Source organism: Lissotriton helveticus, chromosome 5_1 (genome assembly GCF_964261635.1).
Source record: "Lissotriton helveticus chromosome 5_1, aLisHel1.1, whole genome shotgun sequence".
Lineage (NCBI taxonomy): Eukaryota > Metazoa > Chordata > Amphibia > Caudata > Salamandridae > Lissotriton > Lissotriton helveticus.
Window position 1 is genome coordinate 875,499,242 of NC_136065.1, and position 25,253 is coordinate 875,524,494.

Consider the following 25,253-nt stretch of genomic DNA (forward strand, 5'->3'; position numbering starts at 1 on the left):
TATGTACAACTCAAATATGGCCTCGGCTGGGAGCATCTTCCACAATTCCCAAGAACCACCCGCAGCAGCAATACTCCACTGCTTGGCGGCGTGACGTTCAGCAAGTACACTAGCTGACGTCGATCCTTTTTCCAGTTATAATCGATCACCATTCTCTGACATTCGTTGCGCCACACTCAGCCCTGATGAGTCACATGTTTTACCCTGCTGATGAAACACGTGTCGGCTGGCGTTTGTTAAAACAAGACAAAGAAATAAAGATCAACACTGAACTTATCAACAGACTATTCTGAATTCATTAACGTTATCCATGCTTCTCTTTGTCTAGAACTACCGTATCACCTGATACTGTTTTATCATACGTGTGCACATTACCTGTTGTTCAGTTGGTTTACTAGTTATACTGTGGCACAGGGGGCAATTGTATTTTATTCTTCCGTATAGGATCAGCTTTGGATACTATCAAAACTACGTTTCCCTTCATTCCTGTTACGCGTGTTGACGCAATAGTGCGCACGCCGGTCAAATGCTCGGAAGGACAGGCACAATGAATAAAGATGGTGCAGACACTCCGCCGACTGCCTCCCCAAGTCAGTTCAGATGGAAGCCAGGAGTACCGACGGAGAGGTGAGTTGGAAGAGTTTAAGATGTGTCGCATCGGGGTGTTAGTTTGTGCTTTTTTGAATTGGCAGGAAAAGCATACAGAGGCATTATTGGATGGTTTAATGACAACAAATACTCGTCATTGGTACGCTAGCCAGTACCTGGGATAAAGGGGTTTCTTTAATAAGGCTACGTTATTATCCCATCCGTATCAAGAATGGAGGTGTCGCAGCATGTAATACCACCACAGTTCCTGTATAAGTAACATCGCATCCATTAATGGATGGTCTCATAACAACAAATACTCGTCATCAGTACGCTACCCAGTACATTGGATAAAGGGTTTTTCTCTAATAAGGCTACGTTATTATCTCATCCGTAGCAAGAATGAAGGTGTTGCAGCATGTAATGCCATCGCAGTTCCTGTATAAGTAACATCGCATCCATACAGGGGTCTGTCCATTTAATTATTCTGTTGGAGGTCTATGAGTTAGAAGACTGATATGGTTGAATCTATTGATATGCACAGAATAGACACAGCAAGTAGGTGTGGAGATACTTTTTAGGCCCATACCTTTTTTCTGGTCTTTTTTAGAGCGGTGCTCCATTTGCCTGAGCCGCAACCAGATGAGGAGAAGCCACACCCTCCTGCTTAATAGCTAAGCAGTCTGATGTACCCTGTTGTAAGCATATGGGGTTGTCCATCGATGTGTGATTGACATTGACTTGGTAACATTTAAGTTTTGTCCGGATTTTACTTTAAAAAGATACCAATAGTGTTCCCTGTTTCTTGTTCTTTCCTATGACACTCAATCAACATCATCTCTCACAAGTGGTATACTGACAGGAGGTGAAACCAGAAACACCTAGGAGTCCAGGTGATATGGTTTATGTTTCTTTATGATTTGTTCACCTATTGCAGTAGCAGTTTATTTTCTAAGGTCCTGAAGAAGGCAGAGGACACTTATGTCCGCTAATCTGCTGAAACATGTTGACCACATAAAACACCTAGTAGCAGATATTTGTTTGAAACTGCTATTTCCTGCACTGTTTTTAATGTTTGATAAATGAGGGACACCATTAAACTTGTTAATTGCTCTCATTTTTGCCAATTTTATCCACACATTTTCTTCACTTTTTTTGCTTTGCACTGCAAATCAGTAGCTATAAATCATCTTATACTCGGTTGTAACTCTACCTTGTTCACTCTGAGATATGAGACGTATACGCCTGGTCCTTATGGGTGAACTTGCAAGTTACAAGGTATGAGGAAGTCCAAATGATGAACAGGGCGGTACCAAACAGATACTGATGGGTATCCTCTAGTATCAGGGGATATTCTGTTGTAGTAACCACAGTTTACAGATTTTCACGTCAGGTCTATCTTGCAGTTGTATGTCATAGTAAAGATCAATTTTTCTAGACCCATGCGCACCTGTTGTTTGTTCAGGATCTGGAAAATCGCCAGAGAAGAAACAACCACTGTTTCCTTGGGATCGAGGAAGGCTTGGAAGGGAATGACATTCAGTCTTTTATATTGGATCTTCTTAAGGAAGCTTTTCCAGAACTTACAAGGTGAGATTGGGAACGTGAAGTCCAGTGAGCACATCGGTTCCCATTCACTCACTACAAAATTACACAGCCTAGCAGAAACCAAAAGCAGCTGAGGGCCAACTTCGTTTATTTTGGCAACGTTATGCTGCGGCAGGCCATATTTGAGAAAGCCCTCCCAGATGTTAGAAGGCAATATAGGATGACCTCTTTTTTGTACGCCCTAATTTTTGCCATATAACAGTGGAACACAGGTGGCGTCTATGGCAAATAATCAAGCCTTATCAATAGGCTGGATTTGAGGCTTATCTGCTCACACCAGCTAGGCTGAAAACAATAGTCAGAGGCTCTGTAAAAAATGTAACTTTATAATACAAGCCAGAGAGTATCTGGATCAGGCTCTGGCTGAAAAAAGAAATGTTTAGGGGGGTTTCTTCTACTTTTTCTAGGTGCCGTAATGCTTTAGTGAAGTAGGGGGGACCAGACTTTATAATAGTGTGCCTCTTCTCTTGGGTAATACTCCTTATTGTCTTCCTCTAATTTTCTCAGTTCTTCCATTTTTCCTTTTGCTTTGAAGTGTACATTTTTGGATGATTGTTTTTCATTTTTAACTGATTGTCACTAGTCTTTTACATTGGGCTGAGGGGTGTGAAGGGGGGGTTTAAGGGTGGGAGCTGGCAGTGGCCTTTGCCATCTCTATCACACAGACCTGGTTGGTCTGACTGCTTTCAATGGTAGGATGGGGAGGAGGGGGGGGAGGTGGGGTCAGGGGGTTGGGAGGAGGGGACAAATGTAGAAAAAGCTGGTATGTAAATTGAAGAAAAAGTTTGTTATTTCTTTATGAATTTTTCGGCAGCATCAAAGTATAGAAAACTGTGTTTATATGAGAATGGATGGGGGAGCTCCTCTCTGCAGCATATAGCCTTTAATAACTGTGGCAGGGCATTCTGGATGGTCAAAGCAATGTTTTGGAGTATTGGCTAAGCAATGGAAGTATTGCAATGATCCTTCTAAAAGGAGAAAGGTCCAAGAGGATTTAAAAATCTTAAAAGCAGATGTGTATTGTCTTCAGGAAACCCACATAGCACGGAATGATAGTTTGCCACACAACACAGGATGTAAGTATCAAGGGGGTAGAGATAATAATGAAAGGGGCTATTATTACACCAGGAAGAAACTCAGTGGATAAGAATGGCAGATGGTCAATAATGGAGTGCAGAGTAGGCAGAGGCTCTTTTACATTATGTTTAGTCCATGCTCCTGTTTTTGCTGATCCTGGCCTATTGAATTACCCTCCAGGCCAGCACCTTATGCAGTCTGCGGGAACCTAAATAGCTACTAGCACAGGGCACAAACTGCAAACTTTGAGGTCTCTGAAAAATCTATTAAGAGATATTGGATTGGTGGATGTCTGGCCCAGCTTGAAAGCTCAGGAGCCTGGACATACTTATTACTCCGCCCCATGGCAAGTTTGCCAGACTGGATTATTTTTTTGTTTCACCACCCTTACTTAGGGAGGTTCAGGTGGAACTTTTTTCCTAGGGTCATGTAAGAACACAACCCTTTTGGGTTGGAATTTCCTCTTATAGGATCAGTAAAGGGATTTAGCCAATGAATGTTTGAGAGGGCACTCATATCTGACCAAGAATATGTTAAGCGTATAAAAGGGCTGGATTGTGGACTTTATCAATATTATTAGGGATAGTGCTCCCCCAGAAATGATGTGGGATGCCTTTAATGCATCAGTGAGGGGAGAAACCTTGTAGTATAGCCTAGCAAAACAAAAGAGGGGGGAAGGACAGATGAATGAACTCTACCGAAAACTCAGCCTTCTAGAGACAAAATTAATCATTACGGTGGTTGGGAGGGGTGATGTGTCCTCAATATTGAACTCAATTGCCATTACTAAAGCAGGCCAGAATGATTTGAATGCTGAGATAACTGTGGGGAGATTTCTGGGAAAATTTGACAAAATCTGGCTGTTAGGGCAAGACAACAGGTGGCTACCGAGCATATAGGGCAGGTCAGGAATATGCAAGGTAAAGTAGTCTTAGATCCTGCTGAGGTTAGGAAGGCTTTTAGGGAATTTTATGAGGGTTTATATAAAGCCAGATGTTGTATAAACAGTCGGATTATGTACCTAGGGGGAGGGTGCCCCAGGATTAGAGTCTCCTTTTGGGGTCTGACATCTCCCTGGAAGAGTTTCAGGTGGCTATACAGGCCCTTCCCTCAAGTAAAGCTACAGGAACAGAAGGTATACATCTAGAGTTTTATAAAGTTTTTTATAAAGAGGTTGGTCAGGAGATGCTGGGGCTATTTAAGGAAGTTAGGGATGTGGCCACACCACCACACTCTTGGAGCACCGCCATCATCGTTATTTTATTAAAGAAAGGCAAGGACCCAATCACTCTGGGATCCTATAGGCCTATTACACTCTTAAATAGCAATGTCAAAGTATATTCCAAACTTTTGCAACTCGATTGAACAAAGTGATGCAGCATCTTGTTTCAGCTTGGCAGCATGGTTTTATTAAAGGGACGGGAATGGTAGATCATGTTGGGCGGGTAATCTCATTATTTGATGCCGCAGAGGTCCTTGCAAAGCCCATGGGGGTTGACATTCCCGATGCCGAGAAGGCTTTTGACAGGGTCTCATGGAGCTATCTCTGGAAGGTTTTGGAGGCTAATGTTCTTGGGGCATCTTTTATCAAGGTGGTGGGGGTTATGTACAACAAACCTTCTGCTCAATTGCAAGTAATGGGAATAGAATCGAAAGACGAACAAGGCAGGGATGTCCCTCCTCTCCCTTGTTGTTAGCATTATATTTAGACCCCCTCATTAGATGGCTGGAAGCCTCAATGACATTATACCTGTCATACTGCAGGGCTGGGACACTAAGATATTGGCTTATGCCGATGATGTGGCTATAATCACTACCGATCTTGATAGAGCGCTGTGTGCTGTGGAAAGCATAGCTGAACATTTTGGGAATCAATTAGATTTTTTTATTGAATAGGGCTAAAATGCAGGTTCTGATAAACAGGTTCACCCCTGCCTCTGACAGCAGGATTGTTAATGAAGCAGTTTATCTTGGAATAACGATCACCGCAAAGGTCGAAGAAATAGTTGATCTAAACCTTGCCCCCATAATGGGGAAAATGAAAAAGGATCTCTGCCGATGGGACAATCAAAGACTCTCAATAATAGGGAGGTGCAACTTAGTGAAGATGATGATCCTTCCAAAAATACTGTATATCTTCTCAAACAATTCCCATGAAGATACACAATGATTGGTTTAAGCTAATTGAGAGGGCGGTGGCTAGGTTTATCTGGTCTTGTGGACGAATAAGAAATGCCAATGCATTCTTGTGCCTTTCTATGGATAGAGTGGGATGGGGGCTCCCTAATTTCAGGCTAGATTACTTAGTAGCAGCACCGTAGTATTATGGACCTGGATTCAGTAACATGGGTAGGGGATGATCCTAGTTATGTACCCTAGATATTTGAGCCCTTGATAGGGCAAGGGCTAATGGCTGTCTGGTGAAATTTTATGAGGCAAGCTATTTAAAAAAAATGCGGTTTAAGACCTCAATTACAGGTTTCAGAACTGGGCATGTGTTCGTAAAAGGCATGGAGTGGAAAGATTCAGTAGGTATACCCCCTTGCTTAGGAATGATCAGCTACCAAGGATCCTGCAAGATGACTGTTTGGCAAGGTGGGAAAGGGGTGGCTTTGGCAGGATAGGGTATCTTCTGACCAGAGACCATATTGTGTCTTTTGAAGTAGTAAGGCGAGAGATTTAATATTTGCTCCGGGACTTTTAATTTTTTTTACAGCTGAGGGATTTTCTTCTTTAAAAAGCTGGAGGAGCGGCAGGCTTAGCACAGGTCCCCTTAATGGAATTAATAATAAAGAATACCGGACCCTCAATTTCACAGCTATACGGCTGTCTGTTGGAGGGGGTCCCGGATGACCTGGAGAAGCATAGGCTGAGGTGGCAGAACAGGCTCGGGCTCCCGGATTCTCTTTTTAAAAAATCGTTTGAAATGGGGCGCACTGTACTGTGCTCCGGCGGTCTACAGTCACATCATTTTAAAACTCTTTTTGATTTATACATAACACCTGCGAAACTTGCTAAATGGGGAGGAGGGGAGGGGACGCAATGCTTTAGATGCAAGCCAGCAGATGCGTATTTGGTTCACATATTTTCCACTTGCCCCAGTATAGAACCAATAGATTGGGAAATAACTGGCTTTTTACGGGAAGTACTAATATAGAAATGTCAGTTCTCAGGCTGTGCATAGCCTCAGCTTCGCTTGATCCTTTACCCCCACCTTCCAGCAATGGAAGGGGCATTTCCTGCACATTTATAACTTAGAGATGGCACGTGGAAGTAGGAAAGAAATGATCAAAGGAAAAAGGATCTGGGTGCGACTCTCAGCCTGGCCTCTTTGTTTACTCAGAATGGATGTTGATTTATTATGGCCTTGCATCTAATGATTATCCTAATCTAATAATATTAGCTTTTTGGGTTATTTATTCATGCCTATTTATTATGAATTCGATCAAATGAAATTGGCCCTTTTTCTGCACTGTATTTATAACCTTTTAGCTGCTGCTTTCTTTTGGATGATGAATCATTATGGTATTATATTTATGGCTAATTTAGCAAAAGGGAATCTGTTGCTCTAAAATGTATTTATGTCTATTATAATCTTTTGCTGCAATTTATGCTTATATTGAACAACAAAAATAAAAAGTTTTTTTCCCGGTTACTGCATCCCTAAAATGGTTAAAACACACCATTCGCCAATAATTCTAAAAAATGCCCTTTTTGGATATGCTCCAAGTTCTCTGTTAAGTTATTTTAAATTAGTGGTAAGTTAAATTAAATCTTCACTTATGAAGTTGGCAGGAATTTGAAAAATCGATCCTTTACGAAGCAGACTACATTTCTGAGTTTACTTGAGGCAAGTTTTGTAACAGCTACGCCACTCTCCAACAGCAAAATGCTGAGTGTGAAGACTGGACATTTACCACCTAAGGTAAGAGGTGTGGGAGGGATGGCTCTGAACTAAAGACAGCTTTAAAAAAAAAATGTTTAAAGAACTTCAGAAGCTTTGCATTTTAAGAAGCTTAGACGGCTTTTGCAAAGTTGTAAGTCAGCTGACTTTACAGTTTTACACCCCTGTACTTTAATTTCTATCTAATTGATAGGAATTAGCTGCTGAACAACATGGCTGAAAGTTAAAATAAAAAGAGCTATGATGCGACCGGCATTAACCGCATCATAGTTCTTTTATTTCCTTTACTTTCAGCCATGTTGCACGGCGGCTCCGCTGCTGTGCAATTTGGCTTAAAAACACTGACAAAGCCTTTAGATTTCACATAGGCAAGACCTATTGGCTTTGTAAATGCTTTTCTTTTTTGATACAATAACTTGCCAAGCAGGATGAACTTAAAAAAGTGATTGGACTTCAAGTGATCTCTATATTTTTAAATGTATGTATTTGTTTCATTGCACATCAAGGGGTGGATGATGTATTCTGCTCTGCTGTCACAATTGGTGGAATTTTCTCTACACCGAGTTACTCTTGTAACGCTGAATTCTGGCAAAATTCCGCCAACTGCTGGCAAGTTTTTTCATGGGCACGGCTCAAAAACAGTAAGTTGCTGAGAGGTCACAAACGTTCTGTAGTAAATGCTCATAGTAGTACACAGACTTGATGTTTAAATATGAGCTTTATTCTGCTCAAGAGAATAACAGCGACATTAGGCAGAAGCAGCGATCAACTGTCAGAAACCCCACATTCTAAAACAGAGCATAGAATGTCCATAAAACAAGGTTCTTTCTACAAGTGCCTGAAAGGCACAATACTCAGAATACTACATTATCCCCATTCCTTACAAAACAATAGAAAGTAAAGTCAAAAGAAAATAGAGGAAAGAAAAGAAATGAAGAAGGAAAAGAGCAAGGAAGAATATGTAAAAGGAAAGTAGCAAAAGAAAGAACAAGAACACCGCAAGGAAAAAACGACAGAAAAACAGGGTACTAGAGAGTTACCTGAACCTGGCAGGAATCTTACAAACTCTCAAACTCCTGCGAGGCTCTGGCACAAAGCTTACATCATTACATCTACCATTACCATTATTGGCATCAGAACAAGAACTAGACAAATAGTTATTAGAGTCAACGTCCTCATTTTTGACGCCAACAATTTTGTAGTAAATGCTCATAGAAGTACACAGACTTGATGTTTAAATATGAGCTTTATTCTGCTCAAGAGAATAACAGCGACATTAGGCAGAAGCAGCGATCAACTGTCAGAAACCCCACATTCTAAAACAGAGCATAGAATGTCCATAAAACAAGGTTCTTTCTACAAGTGCCTGAAAGGCACAATACTCAGAATACTACACGTTCACATTCAGAAAGCTGGAGCTCATGTCATTAATCTACCTGAGTGGCCGCAAAGTCAGCTCAGAAAGATGCTGCCTCTGGCGCACCACGTGGTGCCATTTGCAGTGATTTTTTTAGGGTGGAATGAACTCCCGGTGCTGAATCCCAGTTCCAAAGAGTGTGATATGCCTAATTCCGTCCATTGGCGGAACTCTGCAGAATATCACTGAGTTTCTTTGTAACTCCACAGATTTCCACGGAGTGAGACTCTGTGAGTTCACCCAAGACTATTTTTAAAAAATATTTATAGTGCCTGCAGTGTACTTATATTAAAAGCACAGCGGGTAGCCAGTGGTATAGTTATGCAAGTGATGATCACACCCAAGTGCTCTGTGCAGTTACACTCTGGACCAGCAGCAACTCGAAGGCTTGGACTCTGCTTGTCTTTTGATGTCCCATACATGCCATTCATACTGCTCTTCAAAGGCACTTTCAGGAACATTCTATTGTGAACATAGAAGAAATAGTTTTATGATTCAGCTTTAAAATTTAAACTAGAAATTCTGATACTTAACCCGAATGGTGATGATACCGCATCCCTCGAAAGCTGGTCATTGTTCAGATGGAGGAGACATAGGCATAAAAGTGTAATGTGTAAAGTAACTGTGTCATGTAAAGTGCTCCGATACCTTTGAGTTGGGTCCAGTTCGTGATATATAAAAATACAAAAATAAAGATGAAATTGTACCCCAAACAGTACAAGTAGCGAATGGACGCTAATTAAGCCTAGTCAATCTGTATTTGGTCTATGTGTCACAGAAAGAAAAGGAAGAGACGCAGTAAGAGACGCTTCACACGTGCTGCTGAAAGAGAATGCAGCAAAGAAGAGTGATATGATGCCACCAAATGGTAAGTAATGGGGGGCACTAAAAGCCCCATTTAAGAGTGTTTTGTTTTTGTTTTAGCTACAGTAGGTCGCCAAGTGACAGTGTATGCTCAGTATCTGCAGGTTCCACTTAAAAAGACTAAGTTGAAGATGACAGGCTCAGGAATATCCACCACCCGTCCACAACAGGCTCCATCACTTCTGTACTGGGAATTATATTATACTAACTGTTAGAAATGGGATTTCTGGTTGGCTAGGGCATGTGCCTAAGCCAGGCAGAAACCACCACTCTAGTTAGGGCAAGGGAGTTACAAGCTGAAGATCACCCCTGCTCACCCCCTTAGTAGCTTGGCAGAGCAATCAGGCTTATACCATAGGCAATGTGTAAAGCGTTTGCGCAACACAATCACACAGCAGCGTCACACTAGGCACACCACAAAAGAACCTCCACACAAGGTCATATCAAAAATAGCCTTTGTATTATCCATAAAACACAGTAGAACGTAATTACATATATACACTGTGCCACCTGGCACTTGGTATAACTTTACAAGGATTATATACACTACAGGGCCAATCGGGCCACTGTCAAAACCATCATAATTCACAGTAAGTAAAGACAACCAGTAACTACTGGTAAGGGTCAGGAATATCCTACGGTCCTACGGTCCTACGCTGCAACGATTCCCTACTTCCTGGTCGCCATTCTCGAGGGCGAGGTGCGCCACGAGACACGCCCACCTCTGTTGGCCGCGCCCCCTTACCATTGCTATAAATAGTGCGCGCAGATCTAAGGCGCGACACTGATATTGACGAGCGACTCCTGAGGCGGAAGCCGGGAGCGCAAAAGCTTTTTTAACAATTTATTGTGATACTCTGTTTTAAATTTACCTAGCTTCTTGCACTTCCTGGCATTGTGTAAACAGCGGTCCTACGCTGCAACGATTCCCTACTTCCTGGTCGCCATTCTCGAGGGCGAGGTGCGCCACGAGACACGCCCACCTCTGTTGGCCGCGCCCCCTTACCATTGCTATAAATAGTGCGCGCAGATCTAAGGCGCGACACTGATATTGACGAGCGACTCCTGAGGCGGAAGCCGGGAGCGCAAAAGCTTTTTTAACAATTTATTGTGATACTCTGTTTTAAATTTACCTAGCTTCTTGCACTTCCTGGCATTGTGTAAACAGCGGTCCTACGCTGCAACGATTCCCTACTTCCTGGTCGCCATTCTCGAGGGCGAGGTGCGCCACGAGACACGCCCACCTCTGTTGGCCGCGCCCCCTTACCATTGCTATAAATAGTGCGCGCAGATCTAAGGCGCGACACTGATATTGACGAGCGACTCCTGAGGCGGAAGCCGGGAGCGCAAAAGCTTTTTTAACAATTTATTGTGATACTCTGTTTTAAATTTACCTAGCTTCTTGCACTTCCTGGCATTGTGTAAACAGCGGTCCTACGCTGCAACGATTCCCTACTTCCTGGTCGCCATTCTCGAGGGCGAGGTGCGCCACGAGACACGCCCACCTCTGTTGGCCGCGCCCCCTTACCATTGCTATAAATAGTGCGCGCAGATCTAAGGCGCGACACTGATATTGACGAGCGACTCCTGAGGCGGAAGCCGGGAGCGCAAAAGCTTTTTTAACAATTTATTGTGATACTCTGTTTTAAATTTACCTAGCTTCTTGCACTTCCTGGCATTGTGTAAACAGCGGTCCTACGCTGCAACGATTCCCTACTTCCTGGTCGCCATTCTCGAGGGCGAGGTGCGCCACGAGACACGCCCACCTCTGTTGGCCGCGCCCCCTCCAACGCCCCCTCCATCCACCATAAATCATGTGCCTTGGCAGGAAGCGCAGCGGACGAGCGCAGCGGGCGCGACGATTGCGCGCCGAAGGCGCGCTTAAGGCAAGCTCGTCTGCGCTCGTCCGCGACCGGCCGGGGCTAGGGGCATGCCTCTCTGCTCGCCCTACCAGCTATTCCTCTTCCCAACTGCGTCGTCTCCAGGGCCCTTGGTCACTACCTGCCCCCACTCGCTCACGCATCATGTCTCTTGGCCTATCTCCACCTGCCCCTCCTGCCATTCCTCTCCCCCAACCTGCCCCCTCTCCTCCTTCCAGAGGTAGCGCTACTCCTGCTACCCCCAGAGCCCTTACGGCTCTTTATTTAAACACTAGGTCTGCAGTAGCTCACGCCCATGAGCTTTCGGTTCTACTGGATCTTCATGTCCCTGACTTGCTTTTCCTAACGGAAACTTGGTTCTGCGATGACTCCCTCCCTGTCCTCTTGGCTACTCTTCCAACGCCATATTACGCTATCCGTGCTGATCGCTTAAATGGCAGAGCCGGGGGCGGGGTGGCGGTCATTGCCCGAACCGACCTTCCCTTTACTACCTTATCCTTACCAGATATTGCCACTACGGAGTATCTAGCCATCCGCACTACCTCCATCATGCCCCCTCTTACTTGTATACTTATCTATCGTCCCCCTCAATCCGCGTTATCATTTCTCCCGGACTTTCTGGAAGTTTTGGCTACTGCTACAGTCAATAATTCTTCCATTTTGCTTTTGGGTGATTTTAATTTTTGGCCCTCTGATCCGGCGGAATGTTCATCTTCTAAAGAATTCTCAGACACTCTCCACTCTCTTAATTTCATTTCTCATATTCACTCTCCCACTCACATCAAGGGTCATACTCTTGACCAGATTTGGTCCCTAAATTGCCCAGTAGAGTCCCCCTCTGTCTCGCCCTGCACTTGGTCTGACCATCATCTGATCTCTTTTTCGCTCCTTATCCACCCTCAGGTCAAGCCCTCACTCCCGAAAAACATCTGGGTGCGTGCATGGGGCCGAGTGGACCCGGACAGTCTAGCTTCCCTACTCACCACTTCCCTTCCCTCCCTGAAAAATCTGCCTATTCATTCCCAGGTCAAGGCCATTGATCTATGGCTCTCTGCAGGCTGTGACTCGGTTGCCCCCTTGAAGCGAGTCTCAACCAAACGAGAGAAGGATGCCAATCAGTGGTTCAATCAAGATCTAAAAGCCACTAAACTAGCGGTTCGCCGGGCGGAGCGAGCTTGGAGGAAAAACTATTGCCCCTTTTTGAGACTAGAGTTTATTAACATCTTGACTCTCTACAAAAAAAACATCTTGGAGGCAAAAACCATCTATTTTTCCTCCAAAATACTCGCAGCCGAAAACAAATCGAAGGAAATCTTTTCGATTATCCATAATCTGGCGTTTTCGGACAGAACCTCCCTCAAACCCACTCCCTCCCAGGATCTTTGTCACTCTCTCAATCATTTCTTTATTCAAAAAATTGCCATTATAAAAACCAACATCCCCCCTCCTTCCCCCTCTTTTGTGGACCCTCAGTGCCCTCCCCCTAAGGAACACCTCACTGCCCTCCCACTTCTAACTCAAGAATCTTTGACTGCTATAATCCCACTCGTCAAATCTGGTTCTCCACTAGATCCCTGCCCGGCCCATATTCTCCGTCACATCTTCCTTAGCTGTCCTGACCCTCCTCTCCACGCTCTTAACAGTTCTCTTTCTCAGGGCGTGGTACCTAACTCACTTAAATCCGCCGTCATTGTCCCCATATTGAAAAAACCGGGCGCTGATCCCTCAGTTCCAGCCAACTTTCGCCCCATTTCCCTCCTGCCGTTTCTGGCGAAAGTTCTCGAGCGCCATGTTACTTCTGCCTTGAGTTCTTTTGTGGAGAAGAATGGGGTCCTCGCCCCCCGCCAGGCCGGGTTTCGCCCCGCACACTCTACGGAGTCCGTAGTGCTTTCGGTCCTTGACAACCTCAGGGAGGGTATGGATACCAATCAACCTCAGGCCCTGGTCCTCCTCGATCTCTCAGCCGCTTTTGACACGGTGGATCATTCCATCTTGCTTTCCCGTGTCAAGGCGGCGGGGATCGGGGGTACGGCGCTGGTCTGGTTATCCTCCTTCCTGAGGGACCGCACCCAGGCTGTCCGCCTGGGTGACTTCACTGCGGACTTCTGTAATGTTCAGTGCGGGGTCCCCCAAGGCTCCTCCCTTTCCCCCCTTTTATTTAACCTATACATCTCCCCTCTTATTTTTTCACTGCAACAAATGGAGGTCGCCGTGTTTAATTATGCGGACGACCTCCAGCTTGTCTTTAACCTTTCTTCCTCCCCCGACTCTGCTCTTAACTTTCAAACCATCATGATTCACATCCGTGACTGGATGAACCACAATCATCTTAAACTCAACCCAGACAAAACAGAGCTGGTGTTGACGGGTGGTTCATCCAGCCCCTGGTCCCCTATCTTCTGGCCCCCTTCCCTTGGCCCCCCACCTGCCCCCTCAAACTCAGTTAAAACTCTCGGCATCAAGCTTAATCCCCAACTCACCCTCCACTCCCAGGTCAGCTCCGTGGTCTCCTCCTCCTTTCTGGCACTGCGTACCATACGCAAGGTGTCCCGTTTTTTCTCATTTGATGCACTTAAACTGATTACTCTTGCCATGGTCGTGTCCCGCCTGGATTACGGCAACGCCCTATATGCAGGTATTCCTGCATATAGTCTTCGGCGGTTGCAGCAGATCCAAAACCAGGCGGCGCGCCTGGTGTTCAAACTCCCTAAATCCCACCATGTCACTCCCCTCCTAAAGTCCCTACACTGGCTTCCTGTCTGTGCCCGTGTCCAGTTCAAGCTTGCCTCTATCACCTTCCAAGCACGACTGGGCATGGCTCCGGCTTTCATCTCATCTGAGATTGTTCCCTATGTCCCCGCCAGGGAACTGCGGTCTTCTACCCAATCCCTTCTAACGGTCCCACGGTTCCGGAGAAAGAAATGGGGAGGCTCTAAATTTGCGACCCTTGCCCCGATTTTTTGGAACTCACTGCCTTTGAAACTTAGAGCTTCTACTTCGTACCTACTGTTTCGGAAACAGCTTAAGGCACATCTCTTTGCTAAATCTTTTTAACTAAATAATCGGAGCTTCCCCCTCATGTTTAGCTCTCTGTCAGTCTAGCGCCATGAAACCGCTGGTGTACGTGCGCTGTATAAATAATTTTAAATAGAAATAGAAATAGAAGGGTGCACTTAGCACCACACCTTAGGCATAAAACTTCACAGAATGGCACATGTGCCACATATTATGCATACATCATATAGTGGTACTTAGCATAGCCTACACAGATTTAGTAACAGTGCACCAAAGCATCATACTTGCCACAATATCCCTGAGAGCCCACTTGCCCCCACTGGCCTATGCACGCACCACCTGGACTGCGCGGTAGTACGGAGTAGTTCCTTCCCACTTGGGGACTACTAACACTCCTCCTCTTCCTTAGTGAGGAGTGGGGGTGCCTCTGTCAAGGTTTACCCCCAATGGCTCAAATCACCACAATGCAAGGGGGCGGGTGCAACTCACCCTGTCTCCAATACTGGAGAATGCCCCCTATGTTGCAGCTGCCCGCAACCCAGCGGCGCAGCTGGGATAATGCCAGCAAAACAATAAGCCCGGTCAGGGGCCTCCCACGTTGGCTCCTCAACCCGTGGCTGCCCGCAACCATGCGGTGCAGCTGCTCTACTGGGAACGGGCAAAAACGGGCAGCAGGGCAATGAGCGTAGCCTCAGTCGGCCCCTCCCACAACCTGGCATCCTTTGCCAGACTTCCTATTTGCTCTTCCGTTCACGGGGTAGAGTCTCCATCGGCTTGACCTCTCTTGCAGACGTGGCCTCCACCCACAATCAGGCAGAGATGCCGCCTGATTTCCGGCCTCAATAACCCCCGCACCCACTGTAGGGGGAGGCCTGAGCCCTCTCCTTGGGTTCAGGAAGACAACACACCCTCCACTCTTCCTTTGCTGTACTTCGGTGGCCCCAACTGAAGGTAGGCTGCGAGGCTCGATTCCCTCTTGCTAGTTGGCCCCGCCCACAACCAGGCAACAACACGCCTGGCTTCTGTTAGGGAACTGCCTGCAGGACACAGCGCTTCTGAGCGCAATGAAAAACAACAAAGGGCTCCACACGCTTCGCCAGGAAATCACCGGGAGCAATAAACACAAAGTCTTAGGGCTCTTTCAAAGGTGGATTGTCCTATCAGTGTCCAGAGCTCTTCACCACGCACTATGGATAGAGCCTCCTTGCAGTTCAATTAGCCCAGGCAAGCTACCAAGCACTGATGGATCTTTAGAAGGCAGGGACCAGGCAGGCCAGCACACAGGGGCTCTTTAGCAGGGCAGCAGCTTCACCTTCACGAGTAGAGAGCCCCAGATGGCAGTTCCTCCCAGCACACTGCAGTACACGCAGTGTCTAAGTCACAAGCAGGTTTGGTTCATGGGGTCACAGCCCCAACATTTATATGCCAAGCGTCTTTGTCTTCCCTGGCACAGGGTTCTGTGCCCAGTCAAACTGGTTCTGAGGGGCACTTACACGCATCTTTTCAAGTGCACCACAACCTCCATTGTCAGTGTAGAACCTGGCCTCAGACACACCACAGGGGGGCGGAGCCGTCATTGTGGGCGGCAGGCACAGCCCAACTCAGGTTCAGGTGTTACTCCTCCCACCACTCCAAATGCAGATCAGGCCTATTCAGCCTAGCGCTGACTCACCCAGACTTCCTGGAGCCACTGCACCTCCCCAGCTCCTGTCACTCCAAGGCCAGACAGTCCATACACAACAGGCAGGCACAAAGACATATAGCACACAGAAATATCCACTTCTAAAAGTAAAAAGAAAAATTGATGGACAGGACGCAGAACAATGTCAAACATTCACCCCAGTACAGAGATCTGGGCCTAAATCCAGCATTTTTTTGCTCACCATGCCATTCCAGTTTGAGCCCAACCATATGCAAATCAATCTTGACCTGTGCCCAATGGGAAGAGTCTAGCCCGAACTGCGGTGCCAGGTCCTCCCTGGACTGGAACCAACCATCCTAGGACCGGTTTCAGGGATTCCCCCCCTCATCAGCCAGAATAGCTTGACTCCAGTGGCATGGTGAGCACGGGACCCACGTCTGGGCATACCCGTACTACTCGGGGTGACAAATGCAAAAGGAACAATTTATGGACAGAATGCTGAACAATGTCATACATTCACCCCAGTACAGAGATCTGGGCCTAAATCCATCGTTTTTTTGCTCACCATCTCATTCTAGTTTGAACCCAGCCATATGCAAATCAGTCTTGACCCGATGCCCAATGGTAACAGTCCAGGCCGAACTGCCTGGCCAGTTCCTTCCTGGACTGTACCCAAGCATCCTACGACTGGTTTGGGGTTTCACCCCTCATCAGCCAGGATAGCTTGACTTCAGTGGCATGGAGAGCACGGGACCCACATCTGGGCATACCGTCCCACTCTGGGTGACAAATGCTTGTTTCTGGTCCAGGGAGGACCTGGCTTGGCAGTTCAGTCTGGACTGTTTCCACGAGGCAAAGGGTCAAGACTCATTTGCGTATGGCTGGATCCAAACTGGGGTGGAGTAGTGGGTAAAAGATCAATGGATTTAACCCAGATCTCTTGACAGGGGGAGAATGTTTGAATCATTCCGTCCATCATTTGTTACAGTTACACTTTTTGCCCTAAGTGTGAAGGGTATGCCCAGACATGGGTCCCTTGCTCTCTGTGCCTCTGGATCCAAGCTAGCCTGGCTGATAAAGGGTGACATACCCTGAAATCGGTCCCAGAATGCTTTTTTCTGGTCCAGGGAGAACCTGGCTTGGCATTTCGGTCTGGACTGTTCCCATGAGGCACTGGTCAAGACTGATTTGCACATGGCTGGGTCCAAACTGGGGTGGCGTACTGGGCAAAAAAATGATGGATTTAACCCAGATTTCTTGCCTGGGGGAGAATGTTTGAATCATTCAGCATTCCGTCCATCATTTGTTGCAGCTACAATTTTCGCCCTAAGTGGGATGGGTATGCCCAGATGTGGATCCCTTGCTCACTGTGCCATTGGATTCGAGCTAGCCTGGCTGATGAAAGATGACACATCCTGAAACCTGTCCCAGGTTGCTTGTTTCCCGTCCAGGGAGGACCTGGCTTGGCAGTTCGAGCTGGACTGTTCCCATGAGGCACTTCATTTACATCTTTTCACATTTGCTGTGGGCTCAGAGACAGGGGATAAAATGTCAGGCTAGCCTTATCACAAATTGCTGCTTATTCTTTTAACAAAGAGATTGCTATTTAGGAATGCCGATAATGGCGCACGTGTCAATCTGTCACTCTGCGCCTGCCCATTTTCTAGCCTTTAGATATTAGCGCCTAAAGCTGACATTTTGCTCTGCAGGACATGCTCTGAACTGCGGGCACTCTGTGATGCGATAGACCGCAGGTAGAGTGCTAAGGGGCGGTAGATTGTCGGCACAGTATGAATGTATGAAGTTGCAATGCAAACATTTACAAAGCATGCCTTTAAAGCGCAGTTTTTACATCGCAACATCCATTACAACGCATGATTTTACAACGCATGCATCACAACACATTTTTAGAAACTACATTTACAATGTATTCCATTACAACGCATACCATTACAACGCATACCATTAAAACGCATATTACTTTTAGGGCAACAGTAGGGTAAGTGTTGGATATTGTAGGGGTAAAAATTACTATTCCCACTCCAGTGAGTGCAACAGTAGGGTAAGTGTTGGATAGTGTACGGTTACAAATTACTATTCCCACTCCAGTGAGTGCAACAGTAGGGTAAATGTTGTATAGTGTAGGTGTAAAAATGACTATTCCCACTCCAGTGAGTGCAACAGTAGGGTAAGTGTTGGATATTGTAGGGATAAAAATTACTATTTCCCATTACTTACCTTATTTTGCATTGTAATGGCATGCATTGTAGTGACATGCGTTGTAATGAAATGCATTGTAGTTACATGCAATGTAATGGCTGCATTGTAATGGCATGCAATGTAAAGGATGTTGTGTTGTAATGACTGCGTTGTAAAGGTAATGCGTTATAATGACTGCATTGTAAAGGTTGTTTCCCGCACAGTACACGCTGCGGCCCCAGTACAGGTGTCAATCATGACAGCCCCAGGCTGTGGAGACACTCTGTAAATGGGTGCGGCTTGCAGAATAGTTTCAGAGAAGGCCTTGAAGGGAAAGTGACCAGAGGACTGAGTGAAAGAGGAGGCTATGAAGGGGTGGCCCCGTCTGCTGTGCTGTGTATGCTGAGAAGAGGGGTCCTCGCCGCAACTCTGGGGAGCTGCGGCGGCTCTAACGGCCCGAGGGAATGGCAACTTGACTGGGCCATGAGAGGTTGATATGGAACAAGCCTGTTCAGCGCACCAAAAAAATTGTAAACTGAGGGGGCTGCTCACAGCTTTCAGCTGAGTCTGGAGCAGTTGCAGGTTTGACACTGACGTCCTGGCCATGCTCCTGAACTAGGTAGGTGCAGTGGGAAGTCTCAATGGAGCTACTGCTTGGAAGGTGCGATAAGCTGGGCGTGGGAGTAGTGAGAGGTCCCTACCAGGGAAGGGAGCAATCAGGCCTAGATCGGGGCCCAGGAATATACAAGCAGATGGTAGTTGGGCTGGAGGGGAGGCTCTCCCGACGTTGCTCCCAGAGGGTACTGACTGAGACCCTGACACACTAAGGAGGCATCTGGTAGCTTGGAGGTCTGAATGGAGGCCTGTGACACTAGTCTGAATATTGGGCAGTATCTTCTCGCTTCACAGCTGCACCTGGGTGATGGCTCTTGGCCAAGTGTGTGAATCCCAGCTATAGTCTCCAATGGATCCTAGTGATGGGTGACAGCACTGCTGCTCAGGGCCTATAGTTTTGCCTAACCACTGTGGATAATGCAGAGAGTTGGCGAGGCTGACCCCTCGCCACCTTGGGGCCCGGCACTGCTGGCAAATTGAGGTGACGCTGTTTTACTGGGAGGCATAATTATGCAGGCTGTGCCGGCTACCCTTGGATGTGGGGGTAGTGACCTGCTGGTGTGTTGCCAAGCATCACTGGGACTCTTTTGGCAGATGACTGTAGTTGTGGTTAGATCACACCTGCCCATTGGGTTCAATTCCCTTGCTCTTTATGGTGATGATCAAGACACGAGCAAGAACCACAGGGGTCTTCCATGAACTTGAGGACCCTGTTAAGGAACAGCTGTGGGAGGAGCCAGGACCTGGGCCCCTGGAGGACCCAATCTTAGTACTGACACTAAGGCTATGCTGCACCAGGACATTATTACTGTTTCAGTGGGTCTGGGGTTGCTGCGGACAGGGGACCACAAATTAGCAGAAAGAGTCAAATTGGTGGAATCCTCGATTACAGACCTCTGACCTGAACAGCAAACACATAAGCACCAGGTTGCGAAGTTCTCTGGCAGGGTCCGCACCCTAGAATGCAGGGTGGAAGACGCCAAAGGTCACAACAGGAGAAATAATATTAGGGTGGTGGGCCTATGTGAGGGTGTGGAGGGTAAGGACATGATTGCATATCTTGAGCCTTGACTCAGGACAGTGGTCGCCCCTGAGAACCTGTCTGCCTCCCACACCCTGGAACAAGCACATCAAGTGCTGGCACACCCGCCGGTGCCAGGCTACCCCGCGCTCAGTGGTGGCGAAACTACTCTACTATAGGGACAGAAACATGCTGCTTCAAAAAGCGCGCAATGCAGGCCTATTCATAGTACATAACAGCAGGGTCTCAATATTTCCAGTCTATACTAAAGAAGTATTACAGAAATAAGCTTTTCTTCTGGAAGTTAAAAAAGCTCTGCATGAGGAAGGCCTGCAGTATTCACTAATCTTCCCTGCCCTACTTTGGATAATTCTGGATGGTGCTATGCATTTCTGCAAAGATCCTAAAGCCGCTTGGGAGTGGCTTGAAACTTACAGGTCAGGATCTATGCTTTCAAAGGGGGAACATTCTGCTATGCCTCAAAAGTAGAACGTGAGAAAAAGGACATGGAAGAGACCCTGGAGGGGACCACCATAGAATCCAAGTACGTCTCAAACTGAGAAGGAAAGGGTGCCTGCCCTTCAAACTTTGGCAGAGATCATGTAGAACATGGGGACCACCTCGGAGTATGCTTCCCCCTCCGTGAAAGGGACTGGCAAGACGGAATCGGATTCCTCACAGCCAAACAGCACTCTCTTGCTGGAAATTACCCCGAGAATGGCTGACGACCTCCTCTGAGCAGAATCCTCTGCACAGTTTGCGAGTAGGCAGTAGCAGGACCTGTCTGGATAATGTGCTTGGTAGACCTTCTGGGTGCTTCTGCTACTCCGGGGCCAGCGCAGACCAGAATAGTAATTATTGCAAGTGTGCTGTGGCCTTCCTCCTTCTGGATGATCTCACCGAAGCCGGGTAGAGACTGTCAAATGACAGTGTTGGTTAACTCGCAGGGAGTGTTTTGGATTTTTTGGCTGTGGGATCAGATGCTGGCTGGGTGAGTGGGGAGGGCTGTCATGTGGCTTGATCCATTATGGTGATGGCACAGTGCTTACTAAAATTAATGTCCTGGAACATTAGGGAGGTGGGCTTGGCTACCAAGTGCCATAATACACACAGGTTCCTGTGGAGGTGAAGAGTGCCGGTCGCCATGCGGCAGGAGACGCCCCTCATACAAAGCGAAGTGGAGATGTTGCTCCATCAATGGTGATGGCAGCTATTTCCCACCTCCTTCTCGGCATAAGCAAGGAAAGTGTTGATTTGGATACGGTTGGGCATACACTTTGAACCCTTACATGCATCTATAGATAAAGAGGGCAGGTACGTGTTGTTTCCATGGAGATTACTAGGTTACTACTCTTACCCTCTCTGCAGTATTGGCAGTATATATGCCCTGAACCATGGCAAGATACCTTTTTAACATAAAACCTTGGCCTCGATGGCCTTAACGACCACAGGTGATTGGCTCCTTGGAGTCGACTTTAATTGAATAGCGGACATTAACCTAGACCACTCCTTTCCCCCGCTACCTACGGCTCTGACTCATCGTACTGCTGCAGGCTTCCGTGACTGGATGGGTCACTGGGACCTGACAGACATCCAGGGTACACAACACACAGTTGTTAGGGATTACTCTTTGTATTCCCCTGTATACCAACTGCATCTGTGCTTGGACTTTTTTTGTGTTTCAGTGGGCTTGGTCACTCTATGGTCACACAGTGTACCAGGGGTGCACTTTTTCTGATCACAGCCCTTTGCTCCTCAATATTAGATCCCTGGGGGAGCGCCCAATGGCCCCTTTGTGAAAACTCAATCCGCTGAACCTGGAAGATACCTGTTTTCAGGAAATTTTAAGAGACGCCATAGTCAATTACTTTGCTGATAATATTTGGTCAGAGTCCACTGGGCTAGTTAAATGGGAGGCATTCAAGGTTGCAGTGGAGGGACATTGTCTGGGCCAACCCATAGGTATACAGCGCAAACTTAACCAAGAGCTGGGTGACCTTGAAAGTTGTTTGCCTAGCCTTAGCAATGCAGAGGTCACAGATGCAGCAGACCCGGGTGGCCTTCAGGAAGCACATGCGTTATATAGTGCTGCTCTTGAGCGGCTGTGATATCATGATTATAAGGGATATCTTTAGAGAGAGCAGGAATAAGTGGGTCGACACAGAGGGTTGCTGGCATGGCTTATCCAGCTAGAGACTTGCAGCTCTCCAATTGTGCATTTTAGGTCGACCTCTGGGGTTTCCATTTCCCCGCCAAGGTCAAAAAACAACCTGTTCCAAACCTATTACAAAGACTTATATAGCACATCATCCCCAGTGCCACCGGGGCCCGGGCGGCCTTTCTGAGTGTATGACGACTCCAGGTCCTGGATCAGCAGACAAGTGGGGAGCCTGGTGGCTCCGCGATGGTGCAGGAGATTTGTGTAGCTATTAAAAGCATGGTCATATGAAGGACCCCAGACCCGGCAGGATTCTACTCTGCATACACTGCAAGGTTGGCTCCCCATCTGGAGGCCTTATACGCAGAGTCTGCAAGACTGAGGAGACTGCCTGGGTCCATGCGTGATGCAGTTGATATACTACTCCCTAAATTGAACACCCAGGGAGCCCACACCAGGGACTTTTGCCCACTCTCTATGCTAAACATGAACCTTAAGCTGCTAAGCAAAATCTTGGCGCTTTGTTTACTCCAACATATGTCCACCCTCTTTACGAGGACCAAAACGGGTTCGTCCCATCACAGAATACCTCACTCAATCTGCGTAGATTGTACTCCATAATGTACCACCCAGACGTGCAATATTACCCGCAGGCGGCCTTCTTGTGGATTAAACTTGTAAAGGCGTCGACACATTACGGTGGAACTATTTGTTTGTGGTGATGGGGAAAATGGGCCTTGGAGATGGCTGGATACAGTGGGTGAAATAGCTGTATGAGAGCTCCACTGCACGAGTTAAGGCAGGCATAATAGTGTCTTCGCCATATGGGGTCTCCGCTGTACCAGGCATGGTCCTTTATCCCCGCTATTGTATGCCCTAGCCTTCGAGCCCTTGGCAGAGCAGTTTATACTGAAGGGGTAGATATGGGGATAACTGTGGGAGGACATGAACATATTATCTCCCTATAAGCTGATGATCTTTTACTCTATCTGTAAGATGCTACAACAGGTACTGTCAAGGAGCTTGACCTCCTGGGGGAGTTTGAATGTTTCTAGGGGTTGAGAGTCAACAAGGCTATGACTTACCTCTTTCCTGTGTCCCCAGATCTACTCCCCCCTTACCTGGGCTCTTGGCAGACGTCAATTGGGCCCAGACCACCTTCCTGTACCTAGGGATTCGAATCTTTCACTCCCTTGATGACATATGGGAGCGTAATCTTGGGAGGACGCTCAGATCTCTTCGATCCTGTGACCCTTTCTGGTCCTCCCTAAGGTTTCCGATTATGGTCCACATCTTGTTGTCAAAAATCGTTATGCTTCCATGTTTGCTCTTTTTTATTATCAATCTTCTGGTATCCGGTCCCTCCTTCTGTTTTCACCAGCTGGATTGATCTGGAATAAAGTCTGGCAGTGGGTTTCCTTGACAGCTCTTCAGCAGCCTGTGGTAGAGGGCGGGTGAGTTGGGCTCAGCGGAGTCTGCAATACACACCAACCTGCTGTTTGTTCGATTGCTCAACTCAGCAGTGGGGATCCCTTGCCCAACCGTATTGTTGACTATGGCATTGCAGTGTTGGAAGCGCTGTGTTGCCAAGACAATGGGAACACCCTTGTATATGTGTAGTAAATGTCCTCTCCACTGTTCTTCACTAGATAGATTGTACTATGACATCTGTGACATCATAGAATGCCTGGGTGACTCTCTGGCTCACAGTGCCTCTCTCTACCTTACTGTGGCAGTTGGTCAAGTCAGGCTGAGCTATTAACAGCTGGCTCCTGGTGGGGTTTTACTTCTATACTATATCTTGGAAGGAACTTACAATAAAGGATCTTAACTTACACAGAGGACTGTGCATCTTCCTTTACTACAATTTTCTATCTAGTGAAGAACAGTAGAGAGGACATTTACTACAATATGCTGGATTAACCCTTGGCGAGTCTACGTCAAGAGGATCCTTTGACGGTTTTCTCAGCTGAACAGCTCACCACCTGGACAGACGTGAAACTGAATACAGCGGGGGAGTTTTACCAGCAAGGTACTTGTCCTTTTGGAGACTTGGACCCCGATTTTGGCTTACCGGCTGGCCAATTCCTCCATTGTGAAGCTTTACTTCACATTTTTAGAGGGCTTTGGGGAGGAGGTCATGAAGAACCCACAACACAGATGGTACTGCAATCCTTGGTTTCCCCTTGGTGCGGTGAGGCCCTTGGTACAGTGGTTCTATGTTTCTCTCTCTCCAATATGACTCGTAAGCCTTTGTCACAATTGCCCCAGGAGTGGGAGACAGTTTTAAATGTGGAAATTGTGGACTCCAACTGGAATAGGATCCTGACGTATCCTAAGAAGGTCTCTGGGAACATGAGACTGAAAAATACACAGTTTAGCTACCTTCATATGACACCCTATAGACTTCAAGTAGTATATGGTGTTGAACTGCAACCCTGCCCGAAATGCGCTCACGTTGATGGAGAGTTTATACACATGACCAGGGAATGCACCATAATATGACAGTTTGGGGATGCAGTATTGACAACACTAAATAATACACTAGGACATGCACTTGATTTGACCTTTGAGGTTTGCCTGCTGGGACTCTTCTCATAACCTCCAAAACGGAACGTAGGAAAAAGGTTTCTTGATCTGGCCCTGGAGCCAGCGAGGAGGAGAATATAGCAAAGACCTGGAAATTTACTAGTGGGCCCATGGTGGGTACTTAAGTGAGAGATGTGACTCCGTGGGCTGAGAAAGAGGGGAGGGTTCTACTAAGAGAAGAGGACTGAGAAGGTACCCTATAGCGGAGCAGTGGAAGAAGAGGTCCTTGACACTTGGGAACATCCTGAACGTGACCTGACTGGGGGTGTGGGAGACAGCAATGAGACGCAGACAGATGGGGGCGCCTGGCGTTTGGGAAGTAGCTTGTTCATAATTGTGAGGCTGCAACATGCCTTATTGGAGGACTCTGATCGACCTTATCAAAGGGACATAATGCGGAGGATGCTTACCCCCCCCCCCCCGGTTCTTGCTTGACTATAATTAGAGTTGGGGGGCCATAAGACACATATACATCCAGACAGACAGACCCGATTCCCCATATACCAGCTCCAATTTGCTTGTTAGTAGATTAGCTGTTTGCTGTGTCAAATTAAGTAGGTTCTTTTTTGTGAGTTAAACTAATTGAAACACGTGTTGTGATTACCTCCACAGACTTCCTGATCAAATGCGGCTGGGCCCCCCAAATGTGGGACTGTAATGGCTCATTATATAACAG